We start from the raw sequence: 21,839 nt of genomic DNA on the forward strand, positions 1-21,839 counted from the left end.
CAAAAGAGTTTTGGGCACAAAGCTTACAGAATTTACTTTTTTTTCTGAACTTGTACATGTGTGTTGATAGTAACACAAATTATTATTAATATTAATAATAATAATAATAATAATAATAATAATAATAATAATAATCAAATGGTCTATGACTGTTTCTGGGTTTGCCTACTACAGTCTTAAAATGCTAAATCTGCTCTCCCCCACTGCCCCCTCCCCACAATGGGCTAAAATGAGCTCTCCATTACACCAAGGATAGTTAAGTCACTGTCTGTCTTCTGCAGACTGAACAGGCATGGGATCACCTTGCATCTTGTGTTCAACACTATACACTGCATTTTGGTTTGTCTAACGGCATAGGTTTGTGCATGCAATGCATGTAGTATCAGTATGTACATATCAACTTTAGGTGGGTAGATTTAAAAAAATTCTGGGATTATAGGCTTATTTAGATTTTTTAGTTTGACAAGGCATGATGTCAGAAATTAAGAGACTAACTTGGAGTTGATTTGTGCGTTAACTAATATATACTACTTCAGTTACAGTGTCGATAGTCCGCATACAGACATTTAAAAGAAAAAGTACCATATTTTATTAAAATATATTTTTTAAAATATATTTTTTATTATGAACAGTTTGTATATTTTCCCACTGTGTGTAGTGTTGCAATAGCTTTGTATTGAATTGAAGGAGGTTCAAAATGGCCACCCACACTAGGTCATTTTGGAAAAACGATTCCCCACATCGGCTCCACCTGTTGTGACAGCGGCTGTGGCATATAACCAACATGATTTAGCACAGTATTGTGTTCCTGGTTTGGATGGTAAAGGAGATGTCTTTCTGGCTGAAACAGTCTGCAAGATATTCCCTTTGTCTCTAATGAGAACAGGCAGCAGAGAGACTAATTAGCCTTAATTTGCTCAATAGCAAACTTTTTAAGGCCTGTACTCCCGCCCCGAGAAATGTCTGTGAAGATTCCACTAAGCAATGGTGGCACCAGTCAAACTTGTTCTTGTGTGTGTGTCTGTATGCATGCGTGTGCATCTGTGTGTGTGTGTGTGTGCGTGCGTGCGTGCGTGCGTGCGTCTTTACAAATACCACGGCTCTTCCTGGCCTTTGGCGTATCATGTTTTGGAAAGAGTGCCGAGGAAACTTTTTTTGATAAATGATTCTTGTAGCTTGACTTTGCCCTATCTTGAAAGGCTAATAGAAATAGTGCGGCTGTATTGGCATTTGCTCCAGGATGTGTAGCACATGACCTCGAGGTGACAGGGGTAACAAGGGAGAAGGTCTGTTTTGGGGGGAAAAATGTTAAATGTTAAAGTGACCGACTGTGGATGCTAGAGGCGATGGCTGAGTGGTTCATGCACTAAAGACTCTTGCCCTAAGCATATCAGTTTCCTATCGGCTACATCCTTGTGTGACAATGGCTGGAAGTATGGGGCAGAGTAGGGAACAGTAGGGACACATTTGGCTTTCATTCACCACGAGTTAGTGGGATTCGAGTCAAGAAAGTATTGCTTGGATGACCCTTTTTGCTCTCCATAACATTTGCTCCCCACAATATATATATATAGGAGGTTCAGATTTGTTTGGGTGAAGCACAATTTTCTTCTGACCTGAGCAATAGAAATATAAGGGTAATTGAATTTACACAGTTAGAGCTGCAGCACCTTCTTTTAACTGACCAAAGTGCAGAAGCTGTGAGCAGTGTAATCAGTGATTGCAGAGATTCCAGGAAATGAAGCTGATGCAGTCTTGGTGGGTAATTCTGGGTTAAGCATTATAAAGTGAAAACGGGAGGAGAGGGGGGGTGGGGGCATATTACTGCGTTTAAAAAAAAAAAAAAAAGTTTAACTACAAGCTCAGTATACAACCGATGATTCAAGCTTTATACTTAAAGAATGGCAAAAAATACACTATATGACTAAAAGTATCTGGACATTCCTTAGTCTGGGGCTGTTTGTCATGGTTTGGCCTCAGCCCCTTAGTTCCAGTGAAGGAAAATCTTAATGCTACAGCATGCAATCACATTCTAGACAATTTTGTGCTTCCGCAACAGTTTGGGGAAGACCATTTTCTGTTTCAGCACGACATTGCCCTTGGGCACACAGCAAGGTTCATATAGAAATAGATTTGTCCAGAACAGTGTGGAAGAACTTTGTCTGGCCTGCACCAGGCCCTGACCTGAACTCTATCCAACACCTTTGGGATCAATTGGAAAGACAGGCCTAATCGCCCAATCAGTACCTGACCTCACTAATGCTCTTCTGGCTGAATGGAAGCAAATCCCTACAGCAATGCTCCAACATCTAGTATAAAGCCCTTCCAGAAGAGCAGAGGTTGTTGTAGCAGCAAAGGGGAGACCAACTACATATCAATGTCCGTAATTTTGGATGAGATGTTGGATCTCAGGTGTCCGCATACTTTTGGCCATGTAAGACAAGTACGTTTTATCCAGAGTGATTTATGTAAGGCAATGAGCTTATTTCCCTGAGCTAGACAGTACTGTTTAGCTGAGCCACGATAGGTAATGAGACTCTGAAAATGCAATGCTCCATAGTCCAGCGAGAGGGGAGCTTACGCTCTGAAAATGATCAGATACTTGGCGGGATAACAACCCTCTTCTCATTTTTCTTAGTTTTTTACATCCTTTTTTGTCCTGCTGCATGCGTAAAATAATGAACGAGTGAATTCACTTGAACGAGGGTTGTGTTGCCTTTTAGCATCATACAGTGGGTACAAGAGTAGCATAAATAGTATACCATAAATCATCCTAAGAAATACACGGTGCACTGAAGAAAATTATAAGGCCAAGTTGCCTGATTCTCTGCAGGCCTCTTTGGAATAGTACATGAATGCCCCCCAGGATCATCTGAGGGTCACACGTGTGGAAATATGTAGCCTCAAGAAGAAATTAGAGAGATTGGTGGACCGAAAATCCCAGAGAAACATGATTATTTTTGATATGCATGGATGTTTATGTACATGGTAATGGACGTGCAGGCAGTGTGATGAATAGAGATTCACGAGGCAGAAATCGAGGGGTTTAATTTGCGCCTGATGTTGTTTCTTTGCTGACACATCAACCTGCATGTCATTCTCTATAATACTGAAGCAAGAGATCTGATACAAGGGTAATGTGTTTTCCTTGTAAGAGAGAAAGGTATTAGCTTTACCTGTATCACCCTGCTTGTATGTCATATCTCTTTCTGTCTCTCTCTCTCTCTCTCTTTCTCTCAACTGTTCTGCACTCTTGCCTCCATCATCTGAAAATGTTGGGCTTTCTTCCCATATATTTCTCTCTCAGTCTGTTCTATCTCGAGCATCAAACTGCTTTAGTTTAAAATGTTTAATTCATTTTGTAGTTATTTTTTTCTTCCCTTACTTTTGGTTTCCCTTAGAGAAAAGATGAATTCTTTCCTGCTTTAATTTTCCTCCCCTCGCTCTAGCATTCAAAGATTGCCGCTATTGGCACTTGGCATGTGCCGCCCAGCTGTCAGGGAAACAAATTGGATGTTTGGAGTTTACCATGAGGCTTACTACTTGGTCCTGGTGGATGCCTCTTTTTTTTTTTCCTCTCCTGGAGCAGCTTAAGAACGCGAGATCCCATGGAGAATCTCCAGTCTGCGTTCTAACATCCTTGGCAGATAATATCTACTCTGCATTCTTGCAACTTAAAAAAAGACTTCATCTCATCAAGCCCGATGACTCTAGCGCTTGTTTACTGCATACCAAACCTTCAGTGACTCAGGCCAGCGAATTGGAACAAATCAGATTATGTGGTCCCATTGCTCACATTAGGCCCTATGCATACAATACAGGGGGAAGAGATTGAGTCTCTCCTCTTTGCATGGGGTGATCTGTTTGATGGTCTGTTTTTAATGATCTTTCAGACCCTACGGGCTTAAACAACACAAGTTTGACTTGTTTTCATTTTTAAAAATAAACAAATATACTTTTATTAAAATACAAAGTAGATTTCCAAGTTGGTGCATATCTGTCACGACAGAGATTATATTGTTACTCTTCATCCTGGCAAAATAACACATTTCATGTATTGCGTTATATCAGTATTTGAGCACATTCTCTGGAACATGAGAATAATTCCACTGAACACATTTGTGCATGTGAATTTGATTTCTCACCCGGAGGAAATGTATCTATAATGCTTGGGTTTTCTTTTTTTTTTCCTTCCCTGAAGCACAAATGTAGATTTATTTGTTTAGCTTTACCCCTCGATTGACTTCCACTTCCTGGGGGGGAATTTATACCATCTTACGGCGTTGTAATGTTTAGCTAGATTGCAAAAAAAGGAGAAAAAAAGACAGAATGATATGTATATTTTGCACAGTGCTGAAAAGCCAATAAATAATGTAACAGTGAAAGGTAATTTTCTCACATGGTTCATCTTTTCTTGGTGTGGTTTAGCATCTTCTGAAAATATGATGTAATAAGACCTTCTGTGGAATCTTGAGTAATGACTGTCCCTCACCATAAGGAATGCATGGAGGAAATTGGTCTCCTTTTACTGCCTTTCCATAATTATCACCTGTTAATGCATTCGAGTAGAAAAGCCTCTTCTCTTCTCTTCCATTAGTCTGTGTTTCAGGTTTTAACTGCGGGTGCATTTTTTGTTTATTTGATTCTGCTTTTTGTCCATTAGTGCTTGATAACCTTGGATGAAAGAATATTTTTTGTAGCATTTGCCACAGCTCAGCAGGTAATTCTGTTCAGAATTAGTGCCAGTGAGATTGAACAAAGATGTCATCAGTGGATTCTGATCCAGAGTTTATTTTGATCTCTTATTTCTATCATGTGCAGTCAATTATTGGTACCAATCAATGCATGTGTTCATTTTGATGCACCAGATCTGTTAGATAAGGACTGACTTGCATATGGAATTTAATAACTTATTTACTCAATCTTACTTTTTTCATCCACTGTGCAATTCCAGACTGGCTGGAGGCAACCAACTGATCTTTTAAAATAGGACTGACTGGAGGTATATGATAAACAGACATCTTCTGAAAAGATAATATTTACAAATGGGCACTTAACAGGCACTTATCCAGAGCAGCTCACAAAAATGCATCCATAATGGCTGAGGCAATGAGCAGAGTTGATGCCAAGTCAGTGTCACAAATGATAGAGGTAGTCAATCCATAAACCTACAACATTAAGTTAAGTGTCATACCAGGTGCAAGAGGGAGAATCTCTCTCTTGAGTACTTTAAATAGCAAATGGGGTTCAGGGTAGTTTTAGATGTAGCACAGGTAGACCAAGAAAAACCATAATATCCTTGATAACTCCAAGTTTAGCATTTGTTGAGCCATGATGCAGTGTAAATGTCAGTCTGCATTTTTGGTTGTGTTTCCCATGTTACTTTCAGCATCTATGTTGGACAAAACATGTTACAGAATAAGATTATCATTACTTCTGGAAATCACTTTCAGTATTCCACATAATGCATACTTCCGTATTCAGAACATATTACATCGACAGCAAATAATAAGCAGCTCTATTATGTTTTTCAGTGTCGCTACTGATGACAAAACACACTATGAATTTGATTCACTTCATTTTATCTCAAAGTGAAAATGTGAAAGTGTAAAATATAATTAGAAAGAGAAAGATTTTTTTTTTTTGAAGATTGATTTAAAATTTCCCACTTAATTACACTACAAGCTTTCAACAGTACTGTGTAATATTTAAAAATTTTACACGTATAGCACATACATGCAAAAATACAGGTCTCAAAGTAAATTCCATTTCCAAATCTTAAGGTGATAGTGTGTCCAAGGCTGGATTACTTATCTCATAAAATGGTAATTAAACTTATTTGGTAATTGCACTTTAGTATATAACTTGTCATAAACACAACAGTAAATCACATTAAATGTCCTCCTTAAGATTTTATTTTATTCTTTGATCTCCTAGAAGCCAAAGCACATATGCATAAATAAGGCACTTAAGCAGTACTTTGTGTAAATTTGATGGATGATATAATATTTGCTCAAGGGAAAAAAACCACTGCCATACAAGTCAAAGCATAAAGAATAGCATGATTGTTTTGGCACTATATATAGTTATAGGTGGGTGTCAGGTAGGCTTTGGTAAATATTTGGATTATGAACTAGATTATACACACATGCACGCATACACATACACACATGCACACACACACGCAAACTCAAACACACACACACGCACACACATTCTTTTTTTCAAATAAAAAACCTCATGGCTAGATTACTGAATTGGTTTTTGCTGCTGTCACACCTATAAGATGTGGCGAATGCATCCTATACATCTCTTGATTTATGGTTTATGCCATGCACAGTACAAGACTGGTCATAAAGGAGAAGCCTAACCATGCTTCTAAAAAAACTCTGTGGTATCCATCATCCAATCATCCTCTGAGCCGTTTCCATCAAAACTTGCTCACGCACTTGGGAGAATGATTGATTGTGTCATAGTCAGGGGTTTTATCCTACCTTTTCCCGTGTGATCTCGAGGCTCCTGAAAATGACCGCACACTGGCTAAGAAACCCCATCTCACTAAAATGGATAATTGCTGACACATTATTCCAACACCTGGCTGTTCAGCACATTAAATATAAATATTGATTAACCAAAATGACATATACTGTATACTATGCATCCATGTTAGACATATATTTAGTACAACATAAATGGCAATTAATTACAATAGTAAAAAAAAAATATTAGGAAGGACATGTAAGCCACTGTTAATCAGTTATATCATCTAAATGGCTAAAGTTTGATATGAAAAAAGGTGGACCTTCTTGGACTCATACACAGGCACCTGTGGATCCCAGGATCCCAGTTTGGAAACAAATCAAATGGGTTTGACTTGCATAACAGAACTCATACATGGTCAAGTGCATTAGCTTAGAGCATTGTAGTGGGGCAGTTGACAGCACTAGATATAGATATCCATTGACCTCCTGTTGCACCGGCCGAATGTCTGTTGTTTACCTGCCTGACTGGTCTAAGTGCACTTAAAAACTAGATTTAAAAGGCCGACTCTTCCCTCCCTTTTTAAAGCTGCCAACCGCCCTCTATACTGTATGCTTCAGTCCAGTCTAAATGCATCTCTTCTACCTCTTAAGCATCTCTTCTACCTCTTACCTTATGTACAGGTGTGGCCATCAATAGCCAGAAGAGGTCCTATGTTTAGTCCCTGGTATTGTAATTGTGTTCATTGCATTATCAAATTGAGTTATATGAGCAGCAGTGCCTGGCCTGGGTAAGAACATCCTCATATCACAGATTGTATATGTAACATCACTAAAGCACTAATTGCGAGATAATTATGCTAACCATGAGCCAAAAATGCAAATACTGACATGCAGATAACAAATCCTAACATATGCCGATAACATCCATAACATGCCATAAAAAACCATAAGCAGACAGGGAAGCACAAACAACCAGGGAGGGGATAGCCAGTCACCCAGGGTCTGGCCAATGTGCAGAGCTTGAAGATTGATTGATTGGAGGTCATTATTTAAAAAAAAATTATGATATACCTTTTTTGTTTACTCTATGAAGCCAGTTCTTTGGGACTATTAGGATGTCCACGAGTTTTCCCCAATATTAATCACAATGCTATTCAGCTCATCCTCATTAAGATACATCATTTCACTTTAATTTAAACTTCAGTTAAGATATTGATGAAATAATTTGTGGGTTCAAATACACTATAATGAACCAAAAGACAGGCATTTTGAACACAAAGGAAGCATCTTTTGGTTTAAGAAACTGTTTTCAACCCAAGGCAGTTACGAGTCAAAACTATTGAAAAACTTTAGAAATATTTTTAGCACGTTTCAGGATTTTTCACCTATAAGCCTGTAAACTTTGGAGACAGTTTCAGGCTCTGACAGTGTTATCCACTCAGTTAAGATGTTCTTTGCCTCTCTCATGTCCTGAAGATTGAGTGCACTTTCTACCTTGAGCGCATAAAGCCAACTCCACGACAACTGAGCGTACATTACACCTCTAAATTTCAACGTTGTTCAGGCGTTCACGAGAATTTGAATGTATAAGTAAATTGTCAAAGGACGCATTTTGAGGTATAACTGTAAATAACCCAGACTAACATTGCTACATGATTTGGTAAACTAAAAATGCAATCTAGTATAAGATTAGCCTAAGACCCTTTCTTAAACCTCTTTTTCTTTCTCTCATTCTCTCACTCTCATGGCTAATGTCCACAATACTAAAAAATATTTATATTGTGGACATCTATATTTTGTTTTGGGTGCATGATGTCCCTGGTTGCATACACTAAAATAGAGCCTTAGCTGGATGATCCATCCACCAGCCCTGACACCACTGTATCATTTAAGAAAAATCATCCATCGCTGGTGCCATCACTAGTAATACTGTGCATGTTATAACATATTGTAATATTTCTAGTATGATATATCTCAGTTTCTGCATAGATTTGATTACTGCTGAACTTTACAGAACGAAACAAGGCCTAGAATTCAATCGATACTGTCCCCAATTCTCCCCTCCCATAATTATATAACATTTTCCCCCAGACAAACATAGTTTGACAAGTTAAGCAATCACCAAAGGTAATAGAAATTGTGTTTGCACTGAAAAAACTGGTACTTGCATTTATTTGTAGATCAAAGGCAGATGTTGATTGAATCTGGGCCAAGGTGTCTTTGCTGACAGTAGCATTTGTCATCTTGGAGAAACTTTTCTTCGAGCTGACGTTTCTGTGTGCTTTTTCAGTCCCTCAAGAGCAACTCGCATCCAAAAAATGGCATGTAAACATATCTGATATCTTAGTCAATAATTCTCCTTCACTCTTTTCCCAACTTATTTTTATTCCAATATCATGTTTATTTCTATTTTTCCATTCGTTTTTGCTTTTTGTTTGTTTGTTTTTTTTAACAGTGAGTGTGTTTTATTTCACCAAAGGCTTTTTCTTTCAGTATTCCTTCATGTCATGTAAACTGTACATCACCTTTGTGTAGTGCACTTTGTAGCTCTCAATTCCAATTATTTTCTAGCCCTATAAAAACATTAAGATGAAAATCGAACTTGAAACCTTTTTTTGAAGCACAATGTACCTGTCTTTGGGATGGCTCTCACTGGCAACATTTTTATTTTGCTTTTTGTTTAACTGATTCTGGGCAGAAGTCCTATTACAATTTATGCTGCATGGTTGGAGAAACACTTCTGTGTGGGTATGCGGAAGTGGAGACAAGAGTACAGACTGCAGCACGGCCACAAATTTTCTAAATATTTTGGTTGCAAGTCGTAAGTTTTAATGGTTTTTAAAATGTATTTTTAAGTAGCATTCGTATTAATGCCAAAATGGGCAGCAGTGTTTCTTTGTCTTTTGAGATGGAGAAAGAAGTAGCCTATGTCTTGAATGATGTCCTGGAGTCATTCTTCTACCCACTTCCTCAGTATGAACCTTTATTGTATGAATGTATGAATTATTATTATTATTATTATCATTATCATTATTATCATTATTAGTCCTAGGAGTTAAAACACAGATTTTATGAATAAAATGTCATGCCTATTCTCCAGCCCTGCATGGTGCTTGGGGAAGCGGTGTAGTGAGATTTGCGGCCTGATTCCTGTAAGTCCCCCCCCACCCCCCCAGGCTCTCCCTGCCGGGCTCTAGCCAAGCCCCACATAAACAAAGGAGCAGTCAGTCTCTTACATCTAAGCCTGTAAGCTCTGAGACACAATCTGAACAAACATTCATGGTGATATTGTGAGATGCCAATCCCCCCCACAGTGTTTTTGACTACGGATAATCATAATCCTGTAGACGATAACGGTTCTTTGAATAATCAACACAGGTGCTTGGCATTCTCTGCATAAAATATTTCAAAGGATTTTTTTCTCCTTTCTTATAAGCAATGATTCATACATATCTCATTCATTTATGCTTCTCTCTCTCTCTCTCGCTGTCTGTCTGTGTTTGTGTGTGTGCGTGTGTGTGTGTGTTTCAGAAAGGGCGACACATTTTGAAAACAGGAAAGAACGCTACCCTAAAATAACGCAAAGACCGTATGGGAGGTTACAAGTGTGAGACAACATTTCCTTATCCATCTCTCTGTCCACTGTGGAGGAGGCAAATTAATTCAACAACCATTTTTTTTCTTCTATCATTCCCCGATTTGCACTGCCGCTGCTGACCTTTTGGATTAATCTTTACATTTACCAGTTAAAGGGAGGACTTTTTTGCCCTTCTCCACCACCTAACCCACTTGTTCAGCTTCTGTTGTGCCATCTTGTCGGGTATCTGATTGAGCCTGGCTCACTGCTGGAAACGTTTCCCCTGTCCCATTTCCTTCACAGTCAGGGGAAGTAATGAAGCGGGCGCCCCGATAAGCCAGGGACTCTCTATTCCCATTATCTCCTCCTGAGCCCGCGCAGGTCGCCCCTCTGAACAAACTTGTCATGAATCATTTGGTCCCTGTTCCCGCTCCGCTTGTGAGATTTTCCCTCTTCCCGTCTTCCTGAATCCCGTCTGACCGGTGCACCGACTTCCTTTCCACGGACGCCATGTTTTACTTGTTTTTTTAAATGCCAGTCTGCGTGCTTGCCTGTGTTTAAGGTCCTGAAGCAGTAAGCATTTTTATGTAAGTTTTAATGTAAATGCTGTTGGTAAACACAAGTTGTAAAAGAATTTGTCTTGTATTTCTAATGTGGAATTGCAATAAAATGGCAATTATGTTGCATAGATAATGCGCAGATGCATATCCCCACACCATGAGTGCCGTTTATATCATTTAAAAGCTAAAATGTGTTATTTTATGCCCACTGTGACTCACAGATTCTTTCAGTAATGTTGTCTGTCTGTTTTCTCTATTTAGTCTTATTGACCTGCTGTGTGCACTTAGCCAGAAGGCGAGGGCTTTAGCAGTCAATGCCCAGTGGGACACATGCAGTCTTTAGCCATTTTGAAACCAGCCATGCCAGAGCCCTTTGAAACCATGGATTAGATGGATTGTCTATCAACCCCTCGGCTCCATGGATCCATTATGTCTTCAGTAGTGAAATGACTGCAGGCTGTACCGGTAAACTACAGTGTTTTTTTTTTTTTTTTTCTCTGTGTTTTCCCTCCACGCAGTTCGAAGTAGTGCATTATTTATTCACCATTGAATTCACATATTTATGATGCAGTTGTCTTAAGACTTACCCATATGGTAGATGACCCAATTCAATGAGACTGAGTAAAGAAAAACTTACAGCCCTAGAGCATATTATTAATCACATTTAGGCATCAATAGCTATGAAGTGTTTTAAAAACAAAAGCGGGAGTAGGTTGGGGTAAAAGCCTGGAAAACATCTGGGAATTGTAAGCTTCTGTCTCTGTTTGCAGTGGCCGGGTTCCAGTAAGATATCTAGCCCTCAGAGAGCTGCAGAGAAAGAGCTCCTCCTGTATCACAAAGATCAGTGACCACTGGCCACAGTGACACCAGTGTTTGAATTTGCAACATTGCCTTTGGAAATTAACAATGAAATGGTTATGGTTATGAAGTGGATCTCTCTCTTATTTATTTTTTAAATTGACCCCAAAAAACCCCAAGCTTGGGGTGCACTGGCCCCCGCTACGTGCTCCTTTTGTCTCAGCAGGAGGCAAATGTGCTGAGGAGCGGCACACGGTGACCTCCTCTGCAAGGAAGGTAGGCTCTTACACAGCAGGTGGTGGAGAACTGGCCCTCCCTCCCTCCACTCCATCGCTCCCTCTCCCTGGGAAAGTCTATCAAACTGCTCATGTATAATTAAACGGCTGACTGACGCGCATACCCCCCACCCTGCCCCCCTCATGGGGTTTGTGTCAGGAGGGTCTGAGGGTTTAGTGGAGACCACCCAGGTGCCCCACTAATGTTCTTGGGGAGGAAGCTGGGGAAAATGAGTAAGGTAGGGGTGGGGGGTGGCACCTCAGGCCCAGCAGGTGCAGTGCTTAGACAGATGGTGCTCTCTCTGATTTCGTGGGATAACATGGGGCTCACGGAGCAAGACGCTACAAGCATTGGCACCAACCGTCTTCATCATTAAAGTAAATCGGGCCTCCCCTGGCCCCTCCTTTCTCCCCAGTAGACCAGGGGGTGGATGTGGATGTGGGCTTGGGGGGTGGAGACAACAACTCACTTATAGCTTCTAAGGAAGAGTAGTGAATCTACTCATATTGTTTCAGGTTTCTTTTTTTCTGTTGCTAGGAAAAAGAAAAGGGGGAAGAGGAAGAGGTAGTTTCCCTTCGTTCACTTCACAGTGCAGGCATATTTTTTAGGTCAGCTTGTCATGGCAGAGACTACCTATTCTGCCTAAGAGCAAAGCTCTTTCTTGAGCAGTGTGCCTTCATAATGCTGTTGAGTTGCAAGGAATAAAGTTGCAAGGTGTGAAGGCCTGTTTGGGAACATTATCTTCTGGGCTTAGGATACACTGTGCCCACCTCAGTCATTAACAGGTTTAAAAGGAAACAAAAACACAAATTAAATGAATGCAACATCACCACTAATCACCACTTTATCAGAATTTTTACGGAATGGGCAATGAATAAGATTTGGTATCGTTTTGATTTGATCAATTCCCGTTACCATTCTAATTCTTATTGTTTAGGCACAAAAAGAAACCAAAATGTGTTGCTCGCAAAATCACCTTTATTTATTTATCATTAGCAGTCAGATTACTAAGACCGTAAAAATGCTCAAATGCTGTTGTTGGTGAGCTGTACAAAAAACATGGAAAAGAACCCAGATCTGAAGTTTTCTTTGCTCCCGTGAAAAAGCTGCTTTTAGCGTTAATTAAATTCAGCTATCATAGCAGATAACGTCATTTCATAGCTGCTTGATCTGTTTGCACAGGAGGTCATAAAAGGTAGACTTGGGGTTCTTGGCTTTATTTGTACAGCCTACCATACAACACCATTTTGGTATTTTTATGATCTTGATAATCCACTGCCTGCTATGCTAACTATATGGAGGGGGACTGATCATTTTCCCCCATTGTGGGGGGCGTGGCCTATTACAGGTGAATTGATGCATACATATTACATAACCAGTGACACTGACATAAAGGCAGCAGGTTCTGGCAGTTGACAAACATTTTTTGCATTTCACTTATCATGAATGCCACTGAAAATACATTTTCAGGATTCGACAAGCTGATTTTAAGTGCACTTTTCTTAATGAATTCCCGGTTCTTTGGAACCGATTCCAATTCGGAATTGGATCTCAATACCCAACCCTAGCAGTGAATGGAGTTACTGGACTCATGCTTTAGTTGGAATTCTTTTCACTATGTCATTGTCTAATGTATTCTGCTATATTTCTAAAAATGTGGTAGTGTCCAAGGAGTCTGGTGAAACTGTAAAAATGCATTTACTGGCTGTCATTTATTTCAAGAGCCACACTTTTGCTCCCACCCTTTAAAAAAAGAAAGAAAAAGACAATTCCTGAATACTACTCAAGAAGACAAAACAAGTATCCAGTTACCAAACTATTAGTTATTTTCCTCTCTATCCTCAATGCGTCTTTTAAAAAGGTGAGTAATTTAAAGAAGATTTAAGGTTGCTTATACAACAAATGGTCACACTCACCAGCAATACAGAATTTTGATTTGGAAGTTGTTCAAAACAAATTTACTGCTATATCAGTACATTTTATTTTATTTAAATTTTTTTTTTTTAATACAGCTTGTAGTTTGTCTTGTGTTGGTGGTGTCATCATACACTTTAAGTCTGTTTATATATATATATATATATATATATATATATATATATATATATATATAAATTTTAAAAAACTTTCAGTCCTTAAGTTTTTGACTACTCTATTGTAATACTGTGTTTAGAGGTGGCCATTTTGTTTAGGATTGTTGAGCAGTGGTACCATCAGGCACTAAAGGTGAGATCGCATTTTCAGTTTTTCCCAGCCCTGCAGCCGCAGCCCTGTACAGAGTTTGCCCTGTTAGAAGTGCACACATGCCCATTCTACCTGTCTACTGTGGGTAAAAATAGAAGTAATTTGAAAAGTAATTTGAAAATACCTTGTTGTGTCTATTTATCTCCTGAAGGCCAGGTACTGTGTCAGTCTACATGGACCTCCACGGTGATAAGCGCAACCTTCAGATAAACCCCCAGAGTGTATACTTTTATTATGGTGGAGGCCAGTTCAACAAGCTGTACTCCCATCATCCGGAATACTGTGCCACGTATCCAGCTTACTGAGAAAACAGCGCTCTGCTGGGATGTGTATCTCGAGTCCTTGAGTCCGATTTACCACGGAAGTCCGGTTTTTACTGCTCAGCTTGCAGTGGGACAGGAAAAGGAAGCGGTTAGTATCTCATTGGTCAGGTGGGAGGAGTCAAGATCTCAGGAATAAGGAATAAGGACTGTCACTTAAGTCTTAAACTTAAAATGTGATTTGGTGGGGGGGGGGGGAGGGGTCAAAAATCTAATGATGCATTTTCACATTACATTTTCTGCAGTTCAGAGTATAAAATACATTCCTTGTGGTTCCCATGCTAATATTAAATAGACTTTTGCCTGCAGCAGAACCAAGCGCGCAGTATTTTTATCGCAGGATCCTTCCAGAGGAAATGAGATATAGCTGTGCTGTCTGCATGCATCAAAGTAATCCGCAGTAAATCAATGGCACAAACACACTGGCTCTGGTACTCTCTGCTCGTTTCCAGTTACACGTTGCATTTTAAAAGCGTACTATACGTGATATTATCTTGTTTCCTAGCAAAATAAAAAATAAACAGGTCGCAACTGGTTATCGCATAATTAGTCTATTTCCTGAACATGTGACCTGGGAAACAATTTACCTGTATTTCAATTCTCCTCAAAGGGTCACTCTTAATTGCAGTGATCAGTGATAAGCAACAAAGAAACACAGGCAATTATGCAAGTAAGGATTAATTGTTGAGCTTTTGGTACATGGGTGTCAGCCTCTAAAAGGTGTCCGATCTTGTTTGCAAAGGGCTGGTGTGGGTGTAGGTTTCTATTGTAGACCAGTACTAAAAAATCTGATAGAACTAATCTCGGTCATGATTGAAGACCTTGATGAATTTATTAGTTACACCCATAGGGGCCCTTATCAGATAAGATTAGGCCTCCATGTGGTAATTGAATGATTCATTGACATGACTAAGGTACTGAAATCGGTTCAGTGGTTAATGTGTGGCTCGAGAAAGTCTTTCTACAGTCGCTCTCTTTGTGGTGGAGGACAGAACTACAGTTACTGTCAGAAAAGCCTCATGGGTCTGTACATTAGGTTACATATTGAAGTAGGTTTTATGTATTATTTAATTCAGTTTACTCATTATGTAATCTTTTAATTTGTTAGGTCAGGTATGGCAGTGATTCCCAAAATACCTGAGCCCACAACCCACTTACTGAGCAAATATTTGTTCTCTAACCTGCCCCTAAATGTTGCCTTGCATACATTAAATATAGAATTAACCTTTTTTTTTACATCTGTATCTACACTATAACTAGTGCAATAATGAGATAATATGCATACATACATAATATAAGTGGGAGGATAATATACATAATATAAGAGGGGTCTTTTAGTATTTTTCTTTTTTTTTGCGAAAATCACCCCTAAAAACCCCGAAAAGTTGATTAAAATGACAATGTTCATCTTGGTGATGTCTTAGATGGAAAACACAATGCAAAATACTGTATGGCTATTGTAATTAAAACCAAGCAGAATTGAACTCCTAAGCTGTGTAATGTGTACTTCAGCACACTGGATTTGAAATGAGGCAATGAAGATGAGGTTAAAGTGCAGTGCTGTCAGCACCATATCAGGTGGACCGTGTAGGAATTACAGCCCTCTTTATACATTTGGTCACCTAAACTGAGGGAACTATGTATAAAAAGGGTTGTAATTCCTACAAGGTTCATCTGGTATGTATGTCAGTTTCCTCAAATTAAAGCTCGGCAGTCTGCACTTTAACCTCATATTAATTGTTTCATTTCAAATCCAATGTGCTGGGGTACAGAACCAAAACAACAAAAATTCTGCTACTGTCAAGATACTTATGGACTGCACTGTTTGTTGTTTTATTATTATTATGTTTTTTCTATGTGTTTATCTTGTGACCCACCTTGACCCCTCCAACAACCCACCAGTGGGCCCTGACCCTCAGTTTGGCTAACATTGCCTTATGTTCTTCAACATATCGATTTGTTGTGCAACCAGTTCTGCAGTATTTACAACTGTTCTCAACTGAGCTAAAAATGAGAATATTTGAACCTTTTAAATAATGGCCACAGTTCCCTTGCGGGAGAAGAAAAAAACAACAATCCTTTGGTTAATTGAAAAAGTAATAAATATAAAATAGTATAGTATTCCCAATTTCAGATTTAATTACATAGATAATTATGTCACATGAGTGAAAACACTGTGGTCCTGTAAATTAACAATATCTAAGACTACATGTTGACTGATTAACAGATTGAAATCTAACCAAAGCTATTTACACTCCAAAGCAAAGTTTTAATGAGTACAAATCAATCAATCAATCATCTACAAGACAACTGGTTAAAATTTTTAGTGGTGTGTGTGTGCACTTCCTCTGTTGCCAGCTAAAGATGTTTGACTTTGTCTTGAGTCAAATATGCCCATCAGGCATCATACATATTATATAGAAACTGTGTATCTCATTGTGGTTCAGATTGTGTAATGAGTGAGTGATAGAGCAAGTGAGAAGGAAGAAGATGAGTGAGAGACAGAGCGAGTGAAGTAAATGGAAAGTGAGAACAAGATAGAGAGAGCAAAAGGAGTGCGAGAGAGAGCCAAAGGAGCAGCAAGAGGCAGAACAAGATTAGGGCTCTGCACAGAATATAAATGTACAGCACAACAATTCCCCAGAGATTAATAAAAACTCATTGAAATAGTCTTTCTCCAGTTATGACAATGTGCCAGAGAGTGTTTAGTAGGCAGGGTAGCACATATGTGTGCACCTAAATGGATGGTTATACTGCATTATGGTGCTCTGAAGCATTCCATCATGGAATAATGAGGTTGACTCAGTGGCGTTTAAGAAATGTGAGGATCCAGATGATCAAAATGCAAAGGTAATCTGCTGCATATAACATGAGCCTGTTAGATCAGGGCCGTTGTATGCTTCCTTTCTGCAAATTCAGAATACCCAATCGCATTTTGACGACTGTCTCGTTGAAATGAGACTTTGAAATGTCCTTGAAGTGCCCTCTGTAAATTCAGGAGCACAAAGACGTACTCTGTCGCGAAGTCTGCTCTGCCAGCCCCCATCCCTTTTTATTTTGCAGTTCACTGATGGGACGCACTGGTGGAGGGATGGGAAATTCCATTACTGGAGGTTTGGTGTGTATACAGGTTTCTGTTTCTACCAATTACCCTGCCTCCGTATGTACACCCATTCATTTGTAGATTTCATCACACATAACACTGCCATAGAGGTACATGTTATATATAGGGACACCCTTGGTTTTAATTGTCATTCAGAAGTTTGTAAGTGTAACTAAAATGTCAGATCACATAAATTAAGTTGGAAATTAAATCATTAAGATCGAGAAGTTGAAGGAGTTGAATCTCTACAATGTGAGCAATCCCTACAAAGAGACTTTGGCAGCCATCATCCGGTGAAGAGAGAAAGTACATTTTAAAAAGTCTTCAAATAATGTAGAACTTTCTGCCAAGCTGAGAAAGAACTTTTGTTCAATATCGTCTGCCTTGCCAGATCTATTTGTTTGAAGTTGTACATTATACTGTAAATGATACTTTCTACATTACATGTAACCGCAAGTGGCTTTGGTGTGGCTGACTGGCTGTTGAACTGGGAGAATCAGCCAGTCAGGCTGGGGGTATAAAGACTGTGTGTCACTGGAAGCTGTCAGAAATTGTTCCATAACTAACCAAATAATTAAATAAACAACTCCGTGAATAAAGAACTCAATAATAGTCCAATTTTCAATTACTGAATTAACTAATTTCACTGAAATAACTCAATTTGTAAGATTTTTTCTTTGTTTATTTAGCTACAAAATGGTGTGAAATTAGTTTGAAAAGACAGCCAAATTTTCATATAAACATTCTTAAAGAACTTAATTATATATAAAAAAAGATATATTGTTACCATGTCAATGTTCTTTTAGCTTGTACATGCTGGAAGTAAGGCAAAAGGCCTGTCTATCAAGCGTAATAATTCATCATGTTTCCATTGAAATGGCCTTGTAACGGGCATCTGTTTTTCTGTGTCCTACTCTATGTCCTAATTTCCCTCTCTGCCCTCAGTTTTATTTCCATGTTTGTTTCTCCTTAATTAGAGCTTGGGTCCTGATGGAGAATGGACACTCAGGGATAATCTTTGCCACTGAGGCAGGTGAAAAGTCCGCTAATCTGAATTTGTGGTTTTTTGTGGATCCATTGTTGTAAACAGTTAGGGTCCACCTTGCTACAGTGTAGAGCAAGGATGAAATGAACTAGGACTACAGTAGTGTCTTGTGTATTTAATATTGAATGGCGTCTCATTGTCTGAAAGGCATCACCCCTGGGAACAGGAGGAGGCAGAAGTCTTTTGATGCTATGCTGGGAAACGCAGCTCAAGCCTTCCCAAGGGACAATGGAGGGATTGCAAATTCTGAACAGGGTTGGACACCAGCTTGAGTGACGAACAGTCTAAAGGAGTAACATGCTTACAGGGTGATATTTTTTCGAAGCGAGCACATCCTGAAATGGGAAAGTACTTATTCCGGATTGGCAGAGTTTGGTGGCTTATCATGTTAAGGCCCTTTTCCAGTCTGTGAATCGGCCTCGCGCTTTGGGTTGGAATCTAGTCAGTAGCACCGCAGCGTGGCACGCGATTGGCTGTAGCAACACGAAGCAACTAGACTGCTTTGGGATTAGGACTGACCACACAAAACTGTGAGCACACAGTGGAGTGCTTGACTAGGAAGCCAATGGGAGGAAGAGTTTTGTTTTTATTTTGTTTTTATTTAAAAAAAAAAAATTGTTTCAGCTGACTAAATTGTTTGTTCCATTGTGACTTCTAGTTCTACTATTGCTCAGGATTAATTAAACAATGAAATCAAGGTTGGTCGTCTTAGACTTTTGGTTTTGTTTTCAGCTACCCAGCCACCCATCTGCAAAATAATGTGTTTGCTACTTAGGGGGCACAACTTCCAAAACAGTTAAAATAGTTATTTATGTGTCCTTTAACTGGGAGGTTGGCTGGTATATGTACATGGTAATCTAATTTTCTCAGTTTCTAGTGTAGCTCAGAGTTTTTTCTTTTCTTTTTTTGTTTCTAAGGAACTGAGAATAATAACTTGACCCAGGACATATGGGGCAGTGACATGGGCCCTAGTCTGCAGGAAGCAGAACTGGTGAATGAGAGGCAAGGCTAGCGGAGGTTCCAGTGCGTTTCACCTAGCAACCACCCAGCAGGCAAGCACCTATTGGACCGTCGTTGATGCCAGCTGTCAGTCTGCCAGTGTTTTGCAAATCTGAAGCATTCATCAATGATTTCGCCATCTTTTGCCACCTGATCCTCTGGACCCAGTCATCTGGACTGCCTCAGCTTGATTGTCCGTGTGCGGACCACTGCATTGAGGGTTTGTAAAACACTAGCCGACTGGCAGGGCTGGTGGGCCGGTAATGGGCCTCTCCGAACTTTCTATCTGGGTGTGGTGAATCGGGTCAAGTCTCTGAAAAATAACAACATGCAGAACTTTGTGTTGATAAAATCAAGGCTACCAAGCAGCACACGTTGCTGGGAGCACAAGCACCATGCAAGAACCTGTTCTAAGCTTAAGGAAAACAAGGATAATACATTCTGATGCAACCGTCATTAGGGAATTCATTGAGAAACATTTGAGGTAAGGAATGGTTCATCCCTCTGAAATGATAATTGTGATACTTCAAATATGATTATAACTGTTCAACAAAGCTGCCTGTTGCATTGTCCACTGGAGAGATAACAAAAATAAGAGGTGAGGAGCTTCAAGACAAAAGTTATTTATCTAAAAATAATAATAATAAACAAGGCAAATCCTGGTCTCGCAAAAAGGCAGCGACACAGCACCATACCCTGTTTCCTTCAAAACAGACTTCCTAGCCCTTCTCATACACCTGAATTTACCCCTGGTGAAATTACAACTATGTGTGTGATTGACTTTTATTCTGTCTGTTACATATTGGTAAGAATGACATCACAAATTCATTTAAGGTGGACATGATGATACAGTAGATGATGAAGAATTGATTTGATGTTAACACATTTGCATACGTTTGGCAGATCTACAGACAAGTTGCACAACAAAGTAAACAAATTCATTATAAAAAAAATGTGAATCTTATCGAGGAGGTCTGCATCTTCACAAATTTACCTTCATGGGGTTACTTGAGGCTCAGGAGTATTGCTAGCCCATGTCAAGACATCCTTGTACCTTTTTATTTCTCGGGCTGTGGGAAGAGGATTTTTTACTCTTGTAATACAGCATAATTTTCTTGTTTCATAACTACAATTTTCTCTTATATTTTTATACTAATAAAAAAAACTGGAGCGGATGGGTCAGATAAGGAGATGGGGACATTCAATTTCTGTCACCATACTGTGATGATGCCAGTGCATATATTAGTCTACTATAGTTTAACCTTAATCTCAAACCTCAATCTTTAAGCACAAATGAGGGCTTGATAATCATTTTGGTTTTGACTGTTTATATCTGTCTTGGTAAATTAATCACTGTCCTCCTTGTAGCTGGGCTGTGTTTTAAGATAATCATTATCTTGCCTCACTGAGCTTGCTGTTCTAAAGCAAAACTGCCAGCAGCCCTGCTCACTTTCATCAGTGGGGTTCATTATGTCAGTGAGCAGTTCTAGTACTGTCAATCGCATCCTCGCTGAAGGTCCTCACAGGTCCCTCAAAACCTTAATGCCCAGGACCCATGTGGACCTTGGTGTAAAATGCAAACTTGTTTTCCAGGTTTGGATCAAATCCATTGCAATTGTTGGCGATCTCAGGTATATGCAATGGCAGTTGATAATACCCAAAGAGAACCTAAACAACCTGACCACATCTGGTTTTAAAAAAACATTGATGCATTTAACTCTTTCTCTTTGTTTTAGCTGGACAAAGCTTTGCAGTGTACTGTGAATTGTCTGTCAGCCAATCCTCCGCTCACCTCTGTTCTCGCAAACCCTTATTTATGAGAGTAGACTGCAGTGAACAAAAGCCAACTGATAATTCATCTGTATGGAGTAGTTTGTGGTCATTGTTGACAAGGATGGGGGAAAAATTGGGGCAGCAGAATGATTGTACATCTTTGTTTGGCTGCTGCATCTCTTGTTCACTGTATAAAATTAAGTAGCTTAATTTTCCCTTGTGATGTGTGTGTTGCTTTTTTGTTAAGGCTATATTTTGTTGAGTATTATTACTCAATACCTATTTAATGTTAATCTAAATGTATGTACAGTTGTAGCTTGTACACACTAGGTGCTCAAGCATTATAGCATGTAGCATATATTCAGATCATTTCAATGGAAAGAGGCAGTTAGGATATAGTGTGTTTAAGGTATAAGGACATTTTCTTTAGTATCAAGTTTTGTGTCTCTGAAAACGACATTTCCAGTCCTTGTTCCAACACATTTTTACGCATTTTTAGTTTTAGTTAAATATATAAACACAAAACACCCCAGAAACTGTCTGATTTGTAGTATAAAAAGTGTCAAAAAGTACTGCTTTCTGACAAGAACACATTTCATGCAATTTTAGCCCCTAGAAACCATACACTAACCTGTCCGACTAACTTATGATTCCGTAAATGTTCA

General features: G+C 39.2%; 1 long non-coding RNA gene across 1 annotated transcript; it reads left to right on the forward strand.

The window, feature by feature from the left end:
* The first annotated feature begins 17,312 nt into the window (after positions 1-17,312).
* On the forward strand, positions 17,313-18,567 carry LOC118210898. The gene is made up of 3 exons (XR_004761927.1): positions 17,313-17,372; positions 18,335-18,390; positions 18,550-18,567. It is a non-coding gene; the product is annotated as an uncharacterized LOC118210898 (long non-coding RNA).
* Positions 18,568-21,839: the final 3,272 nt, after the last annotated feature.

This window comes from Anguilla anguilla, chromosome 13 (assembly GCF_013347855.1).
Source record: "Anguilla anguilla isolate fAngAng1 chromosome 13, fAngAng1.pri, whole genome shotgun sequence".
In the NCBI taxonomy this organism is placed as follows: Eukaryota; Metazoa; Chordata; class Actinopteri; order Anguilliformes; family Anguillidae; genus Anguilla; species Anguilla anguilla.